Source organism: Jaculus jaculus, chromosome 19 (genome assembly GCF_020740685.1).
Source record: "Jaculus jaculus isolate mJacJac1 chromosome 19, mJacJac1.mat.Y.cur, whole genome shotgun sequence".
Lineage (NCBI taxonomy): Eukaryota > Metazoa > Chordata > Mammalia > Rodentia > Dipodidae > Jaculus > Jaculus jaculus.
In genome coordinates this window covers 249,991-267,991 of record NC_059120.1, presented here as the reverse complement: position 1 = coordinate 267,991, position 18,001 = coordinate 249,991, and the positions used below count along the sequence as shown (strand labels likewise).

The 18,001-nt window shown below is 38.9% G+C and overlaps 1 pseudogene; it reads right to left on the bottom strand.

Moving 5' to 3' along the window:
• Positions 1 to 14,117: 14,117 nt before the first annotated feature.
• Positions 14,118 to 14,217, bottom strand: LOC123456121 (annotated as a pseudogene).
• Between the last annotated feature and the right edge of the window lie 3,784 nt (positions 14,218 to 18,001).

The following is an 18,001-nucleotide window of genomic DNA, read 5'->3' as shown; positions in this document are numbered from 1 at the left end:
CTCTTGTTTACCTGCTATTAGCAGAGCCTCCTGTTTGTATGCCATCAATAGAGCCTCCTGACTTCTATGTTTCTCTAGGGTAGGTATAAAGAAATGTAGAAAAATATAGCATTTTTCTCTCTTTACATTTCCCCCTCTGACATGGCACTGAGTTAAATCTTTGACTTGTGAGTGATAACATCTAGGGTTTGTTTAATTTCAGATGGGGAGTGGGCATATTGTGTCCATAATACCATAAGCTTAACAGAACTAATTCTATTTTTTTGATGTCTACTTAGAGTATTAATAATGCAGGGTCCTATGGTAAGGCCTAAGAATAATAGTATCAGGGGGACATCAATAGAAGAGATAAGGTAAGTTCATCATGGAGACCAACTAAACATAGACTGAAACCAATTATTGTTTTATCTAAAGACATACATAGGCCCCCTTGATTTATAACAGGTAAGTCTAATCCTCTTTTGTTTTGTCCCCTACACTTTCACAGCCATTGGAGTGGGAGAAGCCAAGTAGCTAAAGGTTTAGAGAACCAAGTGGTGGGGTTCTCAGGCTTGCAGTAGTCAAGCAGCTCCCTGTTTGAGTTTTAACATTTTAACAACATTTTATTCATTAACAATAAACAACATTCTTGTCCCAAGACAACATATACCCCCCAACATCAGCAGTAATGAGGTCTAAGGATAGATGGTTTTGAAGTACCACACCCACAAGAGAATCAATTGTCTCTGGAGAGATTCGAGGCTGTTGGTCACCCAAGGCACCCAGAGACAGTGTCACACTGAGGTCCACCAGCAGTCAGTTGAATATCTCTCTCAGTTGGTGCAGACAGAGCTTGTAGGCCATTTTTTTTTTTCTCATAGAGATACCAGTCAAGACTGGGAAACAAAAAGTAGGAGAGGAAATATTTATGCAGGGGGTGGTTACTCTCTTTGCACCGAAGGAGAACAGGTGTCTTGACACAAGTGGTCCTGGTTATGGAAGTATTGAGCAGGCATACAGCTCTGGTCAGCTTAAAGCTAGACAGGCAGAGGGGCATCCATAGTTGTTTTTCTTTATTATAGAATTAGAACTATGAGGGAAAATGTCTTAAGGTCTTGTTTGTTTCCCCTGTTGGAAAGTTCTTGTATTACCTACTAGGCCATTCACATATTAAAGGTATTTTTTATCTTTGGTTATAAATTTCTCTCTGAGTGTTTAAGTCAAGTAGCCAAAATTTAATCAAGGATTAATTTTGGAGGTCACTAATGGTTCTCCAAAAAGACTTTAGGGACCCAGGAGTAGCCCTATAGCTTACTGGTGTTTTCTGTCTGTTAGGATGAGTCAGGGCCATGTTGGCCAAGTTTTCCCTTCTTTGGGAAATCAGGAGGACTGATTGCCCCTCAATTAAGACTCTCCTGTTTCAGACTGTACACCAATTTTGTTTGGGTCTCCATATCCTCCCTGCTCAGGAAGAGAGGTGACTTACCAGGGGGCCAGTGTACAAGTGTCCCATCATCTCCAGTGGCCTCATGACCTGGGAGCACAGGCCAAAATATTGGCACTTTGTGATCCAATGATTCCAATTGGCTTTGAATTCTACATAGGTGGTTAACATATTTAGAAAGAAAGTTACATCAGCCTGGATGTATGTGAATACAGAGCACATTTGATAATTAAAGCATGGCACAGGAGCTTCTAAAATCATTTTGTCCAGTCTTTTAAAATTTTGTTGTAAAGCCGGGCGTGGTGGCACATGCCTTTAATCCCAGCACTTGGGAGGCAGAGGTAGGAGGATCGCTGAGAGTTCAAGGCCACCCTGAGACTACATAGTGAATTCCAGGTCAGCCTGAGCCAGAGTGAGACCCTACCTCAAAAAAACAAAAAAAAGAATTTGTTGTACTGTGGCAGCATAAGCCATATCTGAGGCATAGAAAGTAGGCACATTTTACAATTTCACTATCTAATAGCTATAAATACAGGCAGAACCTGTTACTGGTCTTGAAAACTATACCAATTAATTTACAAGCAAACTAATTAATTTAACCTAGAAAGTGTCATAAAAGGACAAACAAAACGGTATAAAGTCAAAGCACCTGTGTCTGAAAACATCTTTCATTGGTTCAGATATGTGTATGGGTACCAACTACCCAAAGAACATTGGAAACAGAACCAGAGCTTCAAATAATTTTTCTCAGATGAAGACCATTGTTTGAGCATGATGATGAACCCTAAAGTAGGGAATATGTCTTAGGAGTTAATTTTGTTATAAGCACTGGACTTAGGATGCCAGAAATGAGACTGTCCCGTCCCGCGGGACCTAGTTATTCATGGGGGCGAGGAGGACCCTAATCTGAAATAAGATGGGCGAGAGAGAGGAAGAGACTCAAGCAAATGTACACTTGTCAAGAGTCCAATTTTATTGAGCCACAGCGGCCTTTTTAAGGGTTAGGGTTAGGGTTAGGGTTTTGTGGGGGGGGGGGGAGGCTGGAGGAGGCAGGTGGTGGAAAGTTACAGAATCTTCTTGGCCTTTGGCCTAGGACAGTTTGCGGTTATTCCAAAAATTCACGGTACAGTTCTCATGTCTCTGCAGTTGCCAGGCAGGGTGTTAATTAGTTAGGTGTGGTGGAGTGGGGGGATGGAATCAGTTAGGTGTGGCAGGGTGGGGGGATGAGGAAAGGTCAGAAGTTGCTCAGGGCAGAAGTTGCTCAGGACAGAGGTTATCTCAGGGCAAAGGTCTGTTCAGGGCTCATCTCCTCGTCTCCAACATGAGACAGTTAGTTTATATACAATAGAGCAGAATCTGGTCTTAGTTGAGCCAAAATAGCCAGCTAAATTCTAACATAACCCTTGATAAATCTGTTTTGAAAGAAAAAACACCATTTGACAACCAATAATTTTAGCTTAATCTTGATAGCCATTGATTTTATGTACCATAGAAATTTCTATTATCATAAAACAATTTTATGTTTTACCTATGACTTAAATTTGATAAAGCTTAAGCAAATTATCCCAACATATTTTAGCCTAAGAATTAGCTTTGTGTTCCTTTTAAAAGGAAATTAATCTTGAGCAAAATTTGGTCTTTTTAGGTCTCTGACATTCTTTCTACACACACATTCTTAACATTCTGATCTAAGCTCCACTCAAAAAGCATTTTTAACAAGCATTCTATGTCCAACACTGAAAAATACCTTCCCAGTTCCTTTAGTCATCTCATCTTAACCCATAATTAATCATCTTTCTTATAAGGCTATTAAGGAAAAATATACCAAATTGATTAATCTTATTACCCACTGACAAAGAAGCAAGTAGTCTGGCTTCAAAGGGTTAACCATCTTATTATTGGAAATTTGTAGAGAAAAAGCCTTCCTTAGTACTTAGATCATCAAAAAATCTCTACCTGACAACCAGACTTGTTTTATAATACCAGTATGCATACTTTCAGATTTTATATAACCCATTGATTTGAGACAGTTTCTATTAATAAACTCCATGAAATACATTTTCTATGAATACAAGGCAAGACATGACAACCATTTTGGGGATAATCTTTATCAATACCTTTAACACATTTGGAAATGCTTTTTTTGTTTGCTTTTTTTAGTTTTTCGAGGTAGGGTCTCACTCTGGTCCAGGCTGACCTGGAAATAGCTCTGTAGTCTCAGGGTGGCCTTGAACTCACAGCGATCCTCCTAGCTCTGCCTCCCCAAGTGCTGGGATTAAAGGCGTGCGCCACCACGCCCAGCTGGAAATGCTTTTATTAGGAGGAACTAAGGCAAATTTTTGTTTCTACTTTGAAGCAGGCTGGCCTAGAACTTAGACCAGTTGCCTCCTCCTTTTAAGTAATAGGACATTATAATCTTTTTAAATACCTGGCAAATTATGAGTCACCACCTCAGAGAGAACTCTTTTTTTAATTATTTGACAGCAACAGACAGAGAAAGAGGCAGATAGAGAGAATGGGTGCACCAGGGCCTCCAGCCAGTGCAAAAAAACTCCAGATGCGTGCGTCCCCTTGTGCATCTGGCTAATGTGCGTCCTGGGGAAACGAGCCTTGAACTGGGGTCCTTAGCCTTCACAGGCAAGCTCTTAACCACTAAGCCATCTCTCCAGCCCTTTGTTGTTGTTGTTTTTTAAATAATCCTCTCTGTAAATTGAACTTGACCTAGAACATAAACTCAGTAATTATAATATCATGTGACAAGTATGGCATTGTCTACATAAAATTTTAGCTCACCATAGGCTTTAGTTAAATCTGACTTTTAAAGACAAAAAAAAAAAAAAAACTTAAGTCAAATGTCAGCAAAAACTTTAGAGACATGCCATCAACAGAGCCTCCTGACTTTTATATTTCTCTAGGCTAGGTATAAAGAAATGTAGAGAAATATAACATTTTGCTCTCTTTATATAGATACCCATGTTTTGTTCCTGCATTTAGTGGAAAAGTTTCAAGATTTTTCCCCATTTAGTATTATGTTGACTGTAGGTTTGTCATAAATAGCTTTTATTATGTTGAGATATGTTCCTTCTATTCCCAGTTTCTGTAATACTTTTACCATAAGGAGATGTTGGATTTTGTCAAATGCCTTTTCTATCTATTGAGATGATCATGTGATTTTTGTCCTTCAGACCATTTATATGATGTATTAATACATTTATCAATTAGTGTCAGACCCCTTTGATCTAACCCATATGCTATTAAAATAAAGCCAACTTCTAAAATGAAATTTCACATATGCCATACTCCAGTATGCCAACATCTTCTAAGAACCTTCCATCGCTTCCAACTTTTCAAGGAAATGGAAGAAACTCCTTTCCCAAGTCCTTTGTGGTAGGCCCCAAACTACCTCCTGCCTCACTGCTGCTCGGTATAACCTTCATTCACAGTCTGCTACAACATTGCTGTTTCTCTAAAGAACTCCATATTGTTTCTCATGTATCTTATTTTCCCTAGATGCTTCACTGTGGGATCAGTTGCCTTTAAACTCTACCAGCAATTCCTTCAAGATATATCTCAATATAGCCTTTTATGATAGCTTTTTTTCCTTTTAACTTTGCTACTTTTACTTTTTAAATTCAAAACAAACATTGCTTCCATGTATATTTATTCAAAAAATATTATGTATCCCTAGTTCTTTGGAGACACCTTAATAAGGACTAACATAATTTCTATCTGCTAATAAGTAGAGAGGGTTTGCTACTTTGTCCCCAGTGAACTCAACTCACTATTGGTGGATTCCAATTTTGTTACTATGTAGTTGTATAAATTTAAAAAAATATTTTATTCATTAACTATTTGCAACCAGAGAGAGAGGCTGATACAATAGACACACTGAGAGAATGAGCACAACAGGGCCTTCTCCCACTGTAAGTGAACTCCAGATGTATGCTCCACTGTGTGCATCTGGCTTTGTGTGGTTACTAGGGATTTGAACTTGGGCAGTCAGACTTTGTAAGCAAGTACTTTAACCACTGAGAAATATCTCTAGCCCCAGTTGCATAATTTTAAACAAGCAATCTCTCTGGGTTCAATTTATCATCAATAAAATATGAATAAACTGTCTTCATCAGAGAGTAGATATAAGATCAATATAGATCTTATCCATGATGGCCTGTTTGGTCACAGTTACTGAACATGTTTAAGAAATGTCTTAGAAGAGTTGCTGTATAATAGGAGGGGAAAACAATGACATTAAAACAGAAAAGAAGCTACGTGGGAAGAAGGTATTCATTAGAGGGAGGATTTGGGAGGGAAGAAAGGGAGGGTGGTAGAAGAAAATTATAATCATGGCATATTGTCTTTATGTATGGAAGGTGTCAAAAAGGTATTTAAAAAAAGAATTGAAATCTGAGACAGGATTCTAATTCTGGTCCTTCAATATCAACACCTCATCTCTCTCCTCTCTCTCTCTCTCTCTCTCTCCCCCTCCCTCTCTCTCCCTCTCTCTTCCTCTCTCTCTCTCTCTCTCTCTCTCCCATCCTCCTCCACATTTGCAGAGTGAATTAACCCCAAGATTTCTGATTTAGCTGTAGCCCCTCCTGGGTGGGTTAGGCCCATACCTCCTGTGACCACTAGCTGGCAGGATTGTCACACCATGTGCTGGCCACTCCCTCTTTCCACCTCCATCTGCAGGAGGAACCCTGGACAGAAACAAACAGAACATTCCAGTTTAGCAGAAGCCACTTCTTTCTCAGCACTTTTATGCAAACAAAACACTATGCTTTGTATCAAGCCCAGAGAAGAGGTAGGAATTCCACAGGACAGCTGAGTTCAGCCTGTCACTTTAGTAAAGAGGTGTAAGTGATCAGGTACTCTGAGAAGAAAGTTGACACTGTTTCTTGAAACACATCTCTCATGGGGTATTTGTGAAAACATAGAATTGGGGCTTAAACATGTGGGCAAGTTATTTTATCTATGTGTCTAAGTTTCCTGCTTTGTAAAAGACTGTAATCTGGGTTCTTGAAGTCTTTAATTAGCCTCCTAACGCTGCCATGCAGAATGCTGGAAAGAATGGGGGATTTATGAACACAGAGAATTGCCATTTCTCTGATCCCAGTGGGGATCACTACAGACCACCCCTAAATAATACACCTTGGTTGTTGAGGAAATGGCAGAAGCAGGAAGGTCTAGGTGCCATTCTCATACTCAGAGGATATTCTGAAAACTTTTTTTTAGAAGCCTTGTAAAATTCCACAAATCAATTTCCAATAGACTACTACTTTTGTCCAGTCATATGGGACAATGATTCTTACCTTCCACCCAACTTAGCATGAACACTTACAAGCTTCCCTGGGTGTTCATTTCAAAGGGTTCCTATGACACATAAAATTTATATTAAATAAAGTTGTATGTTCTTCTCCTATTGATCTGCCTTTATAGGTACCTCACCCATGTCCTTTCCTGACACTTACAATTCTGAGGGTATTTTCCTATTCACTCTTTTGGAAGATGGGAATAGAAAACTGATTTCACAGGCTTTGTTGTTGCCATTGTTGCTGTTGCTGTTGTTTATTTGTGAAGATATAGAGCACATGGGCATGCCAGGGCCTCTTGCTGCTGCAGATTTAACTCCAGATGCACGCATCACTTTGTGCATGTGGCTTTATGGGGATACTGGGGAATTGAACCCAGGCTTGATTTGCAAGCAAGTGTCTTTAATCACTGAGCAATCTTCCCAAACTTTCACAGTAGTTTTTGAGGATGAAATTAAACAGTCAGTGAAGGTGGCATAGAACACTCCTAGACACTCATCCCTGATTGTAAAAATACAGACCTAGCACAGCTCACCTCAGCCATTAGAAATCTGTACACATCTATCAAGAGAACAAGATAGAGCTGAGGATGGTTGAATTCCTGCATACAAAAAAGTGGGGGTGAAATTTTCAGTTAAGATGACAGAGTAGTAACCATAGTAAGTGAGGAAAGAAAGAAGGTAAACTTTATATTGAATAAAGGAACAGTTGAACAGGAGGACATTACAATTCTAAACATATTTGTACCTAACATATGCATCCCTAATTTCATTAAATAAACACTTCTAGACATAAGGTTACAGATAACACCAAGCACAATTGTAATGGGTGACTTCAATACCCCACTCTCATCAATTGACAGGTCATCCCAGCAAAAAATAAACAGAGAAGCACCTGGATTAAAAGACATCATGCATCAAATGGACCTAACAGATATCTACAGAACATTCCATGCAAATGCTACAAAATACACATTCTTTTCAGTAGTACATGGAACAATCTCTAAAATAAACCAGGGCTGGAGAGATGGCTTAGCATAAGTGCTTGCCTGTGAAGCCTAAGGACCCCGGTTCGAGGCTCGGTTCCCCAGGACCCACATTAGCCAGATACACAAGGGGGCGCATGTGTCTGGAGTTCGTTTGCAGTGGCTGGAAGCCCTGGCATGCCCATTCTCTCTCTTCCTCCCTCTCTCTCTCACTCTTTGCCTCTATCTCTCTCTGTCACTCTCAAATAAATAAATAAAAATAAACAAAACAATTTTAAAATAAACCACAGCTTAGGACATAAAGCAAATTTAACAAATATAGGAAAATTGAAATAATTTCTTGTTCTCTATATGATCACAGTGCCATTCAACTACAAATGAACATCAAGAAAATCTATAGAGCATACACACAATCATGGAAACTAAGCAGCACACTACTGAATGATTGGTCATTGAAGACATCAAGAAAGAAATTTTAAGAATTCATAATATCAAATGATAATGATAACACAATATACCAAAACTTATGGGACACAATTCAGGCAGTCCTAAGAGGAAAATTTATAGCTTTAAGTGCCTACATTAAGAAATTAGAGGGCTGGAGAGATGGCTCAATGGTTAAGGCACTTACTTGTGAAGTCAAAGGACAGATTCAATTCTCCAGAACCTATGTAAGCCAGGTATGCATAGAGGTGCATATGTCTGGAGTTTGTTTGCAGGGGCTAGAGGCCCCCCTTCCTCCCTCTCTCTTTCATAAATAAATAAATAAAAATATTTTTTCTAGGCAGCTCTATGGAGTGATAGGTTATATTTCAAGTTTGTACTGGAGAGTGAAAACAGATTTTGAGGAACCATACTCCTGGGACAGCATGACATGTAGTAATATATGCTACTAGCATTGCCTTGGTGTTTATTAAAGATCCAGGTTTTTATTCATTAACAAAAAAATTTTTGAGATAGGGTCTCACTCTAGCTCAGGCTGACCTGGAATCACTATGTAGTCTTAGGATGGTCTTGAACTCACAGCCATCCTCCTACCTCTGCCTCCCAAATACTGGGATTAAAGACATGCACCCACACCAGCAAAAATGTGTGTGTGTGTGTGTGTGTGTGTGTGTGTGTGTGTGTGTATAATTAGAAGTTTAGAGAGATAGATTAGCAGTTAAGGGACTTGCTAGAAAAGCCAAAGGATCCAGATTCAACTCCCCAGTATCCATATAAAGCCAAATGCAAAAGTGAGTTTATTTACACTGGGTAGAGGCCCTGGAATCCCCCCCCCTCACTATGTGTATGTATACATATATGTGTATGTGTATGTATGTGTATAAATATATATATTATCTATATATTTATGTGTATATATGTGTATAAATATATATTATCTATATATATTTATATACATATCATTATACATATTCGATATATATATCAAATGACTAAATAAATAAAATGTAAAAAATATAAAGAGTCCTTTTAAGAAATTAGAGGGAGAGCTGGAGAGATGCTTCAATGGTTAAGACATTTGCCTGCAAAGCCTAATGACCCAGGTTTGAGCCCCCATACACAGATAAAGCCAGATGCACAAAGTTGTACATGCATTTGTAGTTCATTTGTAGTGGCTAGAGGACCTGGTGCTTCTCTCTCTCTCTCTCTCTCTCTCTCTCTCTCTCTCTGTCTTTCCTTGCATGTAAATAAATAAAATATTTTTTTAAAAAAATGAAATTAGAATGGTCTCAAGTAAACAACTTAATGCTTCACCTTAAGGCCTTAGAAAAGGAAGAACATGACAAACCAAAATCAATGATGGGAAGAAATAATAAATATAAGTGTGGAAATTAATGAAATAAAAACCAAAAAACAATACAAAAAAATCAATTAATGGAGAACCGGTTCTTTGAAAGGATAAACAAGATTGATAAATCCTTAGCAAATCTGACCAAAATAAAGATAGAAGAGACACAAATTAAGAAAATTAGAGACTGGGGTGATAGGGATGGCTTAGTAGTTAAGATGCTAGCCAACAAAGCCAAAGCACCCAGGTTTGATTTCCCAGTTTTACTCACATAAGCCAAATGCACAAGTTGGCATATGCTTCTGAAGCTCAGTTGCAGTGGCTTAAGGCCCTTGTGTGCCTATATATATATGTGTATATATATATATATATATCCTCAAATAATAAATAAAACACATAAATAGAAAAAGAAAATTAGAGATTAAAAAGGCATCATTACAACAGACACCAATGAAATTGAGAAAATCATAAGGACAAACTTAAAGAAAATACACTCCAGTAAGTTTGAAAATCTGAAAGAAATCGTTGATTTCCTCAATGTATATGACCTACCAAAATTAAATCAAGATAAGATAAACCATTTAAATAAACCTATAACAAGCATTGAGATCAAAGTTGTTATTTAAAAAAAAATCTGTCAACTAAAAATTTCTCAGATGGAACACTGTCGAATTCTACCAGACCTTCATGGAAGAGCTAACATCAATGTTCTCAAACTTTTCCATAAAATAGAAAAGGAAGGCTGGGTGTGTTGTTACATACCTTTAAGCCCAGCACTTAGGAGGCAGAAGTAGGAGAATTTCAAGTTCGACACCAGCCTAAGACTACATATTCAATTCCATGTCAGCCTGGTCTAGAGCAAGTCCCTACCTCAAAAAAAAAGAAAGAAAGAAGGAAAAAGGAAGGAATCTACCAAACTCCTTTTATGAAGCCAGTTTTACCCTGATACCAAAACCAGACAGACAGAATAAAAAAAGAAAGAAAGAAAGAAAAAGATAATTACAGACCAATCTCCCTCATGAAGATAGATGCAAAAATTCTCAACAAAATAGTGGCAAACATAATACAAGAACACCAAAAAGATCATTCACTTGGGCATGATGGTGCATACCTTTAATCCCAGGACTTGGGAGGCAGAGGTAGGTGGATCACCTTGAGTTCAAGACCACCCTGAGACTACATAGTGAATTCCAGGTCATCCTGGACTACAGTGAAAACCTACCTCAAAACAAAAGTGGGTGGCTGGAGAGATGGCTTAGCAGTTAAGGCACTTGCCTGCAAAGCCAAAGGATCCTGGTTTGACTCTCCAGGACTCACATAAACCAGATGCACAGGGTGGTGCATACATCTGGAGTTCGTTTGCAGTGGCTGGAGGCCCTGGTGTGCCCATTCTCTCTCTCTCTGTCTGTCTCCCTCTTTCTCTCTCTCTCTAATCAAATAAATAAATTTTTTTTTAAAGTTTAAAACAATTTCAAAAACCCAAGCATGGTGGTGCACGCCTTTAATCCCAGCACTTGGGAGGCAGAGGTAGAAGAATCTCCATGTGTTCAAGACCACCCTGAAACTATATAGTGAATCCAGGTCAGCCTGAACTAGCATGGAACCCTACCTGGAAAAATAAAAAAATTTTTTTTAAGTAGTTAAAAAATGTAATATAAGAACCTAAAGAAGGGGACGTGTGTTTACAGTACTGTCTTCCAGACACAAAGTAGCTATGATATTTATGACCTCACAGTAGCTGGTATTACCTACACGAGACATTCATAATAGGAGATGAAAAAAAAAACTAATGACATCAAAATAGAAGAGAGACTTATTGGAAAGATAGGATTCAGTGGAGGGGTAAAAGGGAGAAAGATGGGAGGGGATTATAATCATGGTATATTGTCTGTTTGTATGGAGCTAGTCATTTAAAAATTTTTTAAAATGTTTAAAGGATTGAAAAAAATATTGCATCCTTGTTGCAGTCAGGTTCACATTGCTGGAAGAAATCACCCGATCAAGAGCAGATTTGTGGGGGAAAAAAGGTTTATTTGACTTACAGGTTTGAGGGGAAGCTCCATGATGGCAGGGAAAAATGATGGCGTGAGCAGAGGGTGGTCATCACCCCTGGTCAACATAAGCTGGACAACAGGAACAGGAGAGGGTGCCAAACACTGGCAAGGGGAAACTGGCTATAAAATCCGTAAGCCCACCCCCAACAATGCACTGCCTCCAAGAGGCATTAATTCCCAGATCTCCATCAGCTAGGAACCTAGCAGTCAGAACACCTTAGTTTATGGGGGACACCTGAATCAAACCATGACAATCCCAAGATATAAAATTAAAGCCTGGTATGGTAGCTCATTCCTGTGATCCTAGCATTCATGAGGGAGAAACAGGTGAGTTTAAGGCAAGCCTGGTGTATATAATGAGTTCCAGCTCATTGAGGGTGACATAAAAAAAATCCTGCCTCAAGACAAACAAAAATATAATAAAGTAAAAAGTACATAAGTAAATACAAACTTAATGTTTTTCTATCCAATAAAAAAAAATGCAGTTAAGGGCTGGGGTTGTGCTCAGCAGTATACAAGGTCCCAGGTTTGATCACCAGCACGTCAGTAAAACAAATTAGAAGGGCTGCCAAAAAACAAAAACATAAGATCCAAAGCCAAAGGGGAAACAAACTTCTCAATGAATAGAAACAGACACAGAAATACCACAGATACAATTAATAAATAAGAATATTAAACTGCTTTCCTAAACCTGTACCCTATGTTCCACGAGGCAGAGGATGGACATGAAGGACAGAAAAAATAAAATTAAGATAAAATAAAATAAAAAAGACCAGATCAAACTGACAGAGTTAGAAAACAACAGAAATGTCTGGGATAGATGATCACAACTCCACCAGCTGCAGAACTCAGATCTGAACCTTGGATGAGTTCTATATATCGTGTTCATTGCTTACACAAGTTTTTGTAGCAGAGAAGACAGAGAAGGCAAATCAGTCTTTAAGTGCAAAGTGAACCATGTCTTGAAAAATTTGTTTAGCCTCTCTCCAGTGAGAATATGCCCATTCCTTACATGTTTTAGACAAACCCATGTGATAAAATGTGGCTAATTATAATATAACTCTGAGACTACTTTGATGCTGGAGAGATCTTCCTCAATCAAATCCACAGGAAATATCAGGGCACAGGACACACTTCCTAGTGAGGGAAGATCTTAAGCACATCAAGGTAAGTCAGCCATGACTACAGTTTCCCACATTCTATCACATTGAGACTGAAGCTTATCACTGGTTTTCAATATAATTTCAAAAGCAGCATTTTTTAAAATATTTATTTGCAAGCAGAGAGAGAGAAGAGAGACAGAGAGAATAGGTGCGCCAGGGCCTCTAGCCACTGCAAACCAACTCCAGAAGCATGCACCACTTTGTGTACCTGGCTTATGTGGGTTCTGGGGAACTGAACCTGGGTCCCTAGGCTTTGCAGACAAGTGCCTTAACTGCTAAGCGCAAGAGCAACATTTTAACAGTTGAAGACAAAAAGTTCTCAAGCCCCTCTACCACATAAATTTGCATATTATGCATTGCTAATTATACCTGACTTTATTCAGGAAAAGCAGACAAAATGAGAGGTTAGTTTCTTACCTAAATGCATAACATCCTAAAATTAGACATAATCTCAAAGATCATCGAATCCATCCCTATCATTTTGCAGATGACAACAAGGAGGCCACACACCTAAATAATGGCAGAGCCAGAGTTTATGTCTGTACTCACTTCTCAGAGGATAGTAATTCAGTGGGAAGCAATGAAATCACAATTTCAAGACTGGGGTGTTGGGACAGACCCTTACTCTTTCTAAATGAAAATATCTTCTATAGGTTTAATAAAACAATGTGTACCTAGGTACATTAGTTTCACATTTACTTTAGTAGCTACTACACAGAAAGGGAGTAACAAGCCAATTTAATAATTCCAGGACTTATTAACTGGGATCGTCACTAAGAGGGAAAACGTTTAGAATCCACACAATGAACCAAAGTCACCACACTAGGAATCTAATGAACATGGATGTTTCCCAACTTTAAATAACTGAGGAAGTTTCAATAATGTATAACTAGAATACAATTTACAGCAAAAAAAAAAAAAAAAAAAATGGAGACATGGTCTAATGAATTCTATTTTAATCTTCCAAAAAGAAGTTGACAATAAATGCGAAAACCGGCTGGGTGTGGTGGTACACCCCTTTAATCCCAGCACTCAGGAAACAAAGGTAGAAGGATCACTGTGAGTTCAAGGCCACCCTGAGATTACAGAATGAATTCCAGGTCAGCCTATCCTAGAGTGAAACCCTACCTCAAAAACCAAAAATAAAAATAATTAATTAATTAATTAATAGGGAAATCAAGCCAACAATAGGACTAGAAAAGGGTGATAGAAGAACATGAACTGGCCACAGTGTCTCCATCCCAGTCCAAGAGAGTTGATGCTGTGAGTTGGATGGCAGTGGCTGATATATTTATGTAGGAAACTCTTGTGTGCTTCTGGGAGAATTTGTGAAAGTAATCTGGTTCATAACATTCTCTTAACCTTCAAAGCACACTCCTCTCTCTTCTCTCTTTCCTTTTTCTCTCTTTAAAAATTTGCATGTCATCCTTGCACAGGGGCCATGCTAATCTCTGTATCATTCCAATTTTAGTTTATGTGCTGCCAAAGCAAGCAGTTCCTTTCTCCTTTTTTTTTTTTTTTTCTGTCATTCAGTTCTCCTTTCTCATCTCTTTCTCACACCTTTCCCCTCTATCTCCTCTCTCATCTTTTCTTTCTCCTCTCTGCCTCCTTTTCCTTTCTCTCCTATAAGCACCATCCTGGGCCATGTGTTTTGCAGATATAAAGCTCATGTAGTCATTGTCTGGCAGTAAGAGAAACCAGCCTTAGAGTGACCTTGACCTCCAAGGAGGCAAAACAAATTGTGTGTGTGTCTGTCATCTGTGTCCAGGTGCACACATATGCAACTCATAAATAATAATGTGAGTGCCTATATCAAGCCCATCATGCTCACTCAGCTTTTGATTTCCCTGTTACCCATATAGAAACATTGAATTCCCTCATTTGTGTCACATATTTTGAACTGTAGCTTCTGTTACTTGCAACAGAGTATGACCTACTAAATAAAAATTATTTTACTATGAGAACTTACTTACTTGAGAGATAATGTACTAATTAGCATATATATGTACACACACATATATATGGTCTACATAAAAGATGACTTGCAAATAAAAGTAACAAATTAGCATTAATTTTTGTTCCCATATGACTTTGCTTAGAGTAACTTGCTTACTTGTTATAGGTACTTAGACATAGCTTGATATCACAGAATGGCTTACTACCCACTATTCTACCAATGTCATATGTCCAGATCCATAGTTGTAAGTAAGGACAGACTCTGAGCTATGACCACCATGCCCATCTTCTCCACCTCACTTAACACAGGAATCCTATTGCTTTCAGTTGGCAACATGCTCACTAGGTGGTTAATTACATCATAAGCTTGGGGAAAAAACACCTTTTTGTAAATTCAGACAGGACTTCTCTCCAATTAGTGTAAATTATTGAGCTTTTTCAGTATACATGTACCTGTGTTTGTGTTTGCAAAGTTCCATTGATGAATAATGACTGTGCAGCCACCCACAGACCAGATGGAAATGATTGGAGATCATTAAATAAACCATGGTTGGGTCATTTCTAGCAGGTAGTCACGACAATGACTGTGGTTAGACATGTTATATTAAAAAAATGGAGACAAGGATGATTCATAAATCCTAGGATTATGGAGGCCCTAGGTATTCACCATACTCAACTAAGAAATTAGTTAGAAAGCATGAATGTGGTGGAGCCCTGGGGTGACAGATGGTGACCAGCACTAAACCACTGCTCAATAAGGGTTGACTATGGCTTGAGGTTCTTCTCTTTTATTTCTCTCTCTTCTTTCATTCCTTCTCTTCTTCCTTTGTTAAAAAATAGTTATTTATTTATTTACTAGAGTGAGAAAGAAAGAGAGGAAGAGAGAGATAGAATGGGTACACCAGGGCATCTAGCCCCTCTGCAAATGAACTTCAGACACATGTCCCAACATATGAATCTGGCTTTACATGTGTACTGGGGAATCAAACCTGGGCCCTCAAGCTTTGCACCTTAACTGCTAATCCATCTCAGTAGCCTTCTTCTTCCTTTTTAAAAACATTTATTGACAGTCAAATATATTCTACTCATTGGGTGTTTAAAAAGACATTCTAATCACCACCAAGTCCATCGTGATGCTGTGGGCTTGGCCAAGCCAATCAACCTATAAAGGCACAATTTCAGCATATAAACCTGAAGACAAGGGGGCACACTCTCCTGTTCCTGTTGTCTACCTTATGTGAGCCAGGGGATGATGTCCACCCTCTGCTCATGCCATCTTTTTCCTCCACCATCATGGAGCTTCCCCTTGAGCCTCTCTGGAAGCTGCCATTGAGAACCTCAATGAAGCCAAAAACTATTTGCAAAAGTTGACTGCAAGGAGTGGATCCAAGACGTTGTTCACTTCCAGGCCAGACTGTACCATGCCCTGGGAAAGACACAGGAGAGGAACAAGTGTGCCATGCTCTTCATCAGGAGCTGCCTTTCCATGGGGTAACTTATCGACCATCTCTAGAGAAGCTGTCCCTGCTAGTAGCTATGTGCAGTATCACATTTTGAACTTGTTCATGCTGCTCCCTACACATAAATGGGGTTCTATATTTTCTGATGTTGTAAAATAAATTGTACTTTGGCCAAAATGAAGCCCTGAAGACAAGGGCTGGAGGGATGGCTCAGCAGTTAAAGGTGCTTGCTTGTAAAGCCTGATAATTTGGGTTTGATTCCCCATTACCCAAGTGAAAGGCCCATACTTATTTTCTCTCTCTCTCTCTCTCTCTTTCTCTCTCAGATAAATAAATAAAATGTTTTTTTAAATACAGAAGACAAAAGTGCCATTGTGTCTCTACAGGTTTGCTTTGAAGATAATGAAATTAGAGACAATTGTGTGTGACAATCCCTGGTACATTCCATACTCAGCACTACCTCAGCTCTTCATAGACAATGCCATATTAAAACTCTGCAGAGTTTTCCAGCAAGTTTTCAAAATGAATAATTGTGCTCTTCTTTAAGTTAAGCACTTGTATTTGTTATAAAAATCAATTTCCAGTCTCAGCTCTGCCCTTTGACAGATGTGGGTATCTTTTAAAGTCCCTTAGTCCCAAAAGATTGTTCAAGAAACAGTAAATAAATAAAGAAAAATAAGGGTTGGAGAGATGGCTTAGCGATTAAGGTGCTTGCCTATGAAGCCTAAGGACCCAAGTTCAATTCTCTAGATCTCACGTATGCCAGATGCACAAGGTGGTGCATGTGTCTGGAATTTGTTTGCAGTGGCTAGAGGCTCTGGTGTACCCATTCTCTCTCTTGCTTTCTCTCTTTCTCTACTTCTGTCTGTGTCTCAAATAAAAATAAATTTTAAAAAATATTTTTTAAAAGGAACATGGCCAGGTGCAATAGGGCACACCTTTAATCCCAGCACTCGGGAAGCAGTAGTAGGAGGATCGCCATGAGTTTAAGGCCACCCTGAGACTACAGAGTGAATTCCAGGTCAGACTGGACTAGAGTGAGACCCTACCTCAAAAAACAAAACACACACACACACACACACACAGAGAGAGAGAGAAAAATGATTAGAAATCAATTAGGGGAGCTGAGAATGTGGCTCAGTGGTTAAAGTGTTTACAAAGCCTATTGACATGGGTTGAATTTCCCAGTACCCATGTAAAGCCAGATGTACAAAGTAGTGCATTCATCTGGAGTTTGCAGTAGCTAGTGATCCTGGAGTGCCCATGCTCACTCTTGCTCTCTCTCTCTTTCTCTTTCCCTCTACTCCTGTCTCTCTTTCTCTCCTAAAAAATAATGCAAATATTTTCTCTTTCTTTTTCTTTTTTTTTTTTTTTTTTTTGGTTTTTTAAGGTAGGGTCTCAATCTAGCCCAGGCTGACCTGGAATTCACTAATTCACTAGGTAATCTCAGGGTGGCCTTGAACTCATGGTGATCCTCCTACCTCTGCCTCCCAAGTGCTGGGATTAAAGGTATGTGCCACCACATCCGGCTCAAATATTTTCTTAAAAAGAAGTTGGTGGGGCTGGAGAGATGGCTCAGCAATTAAGGCTCTTGCCTGCAAAACCCAATGACCAGAGTTCAATTCCCCAGTACCCACATAAAACCATATGCACAAAGTGGCCCATGCTTCTGGAGTTCATTTGTAGTGGCTAGAGGCCCTGGCACACCCATTCATTCTGTCTCTCTCTCTCCCCCCACCCCCCACCTCAGCTTGCAGATAAATTTTTTTTAAAAAAAGGAAAAAGAAATTGGGTAGGGAATTTGCTTTTGCTTTTCTTTTTTGTTTGGAAGAACAACTTAAGGGCGAATGGGTTGATTT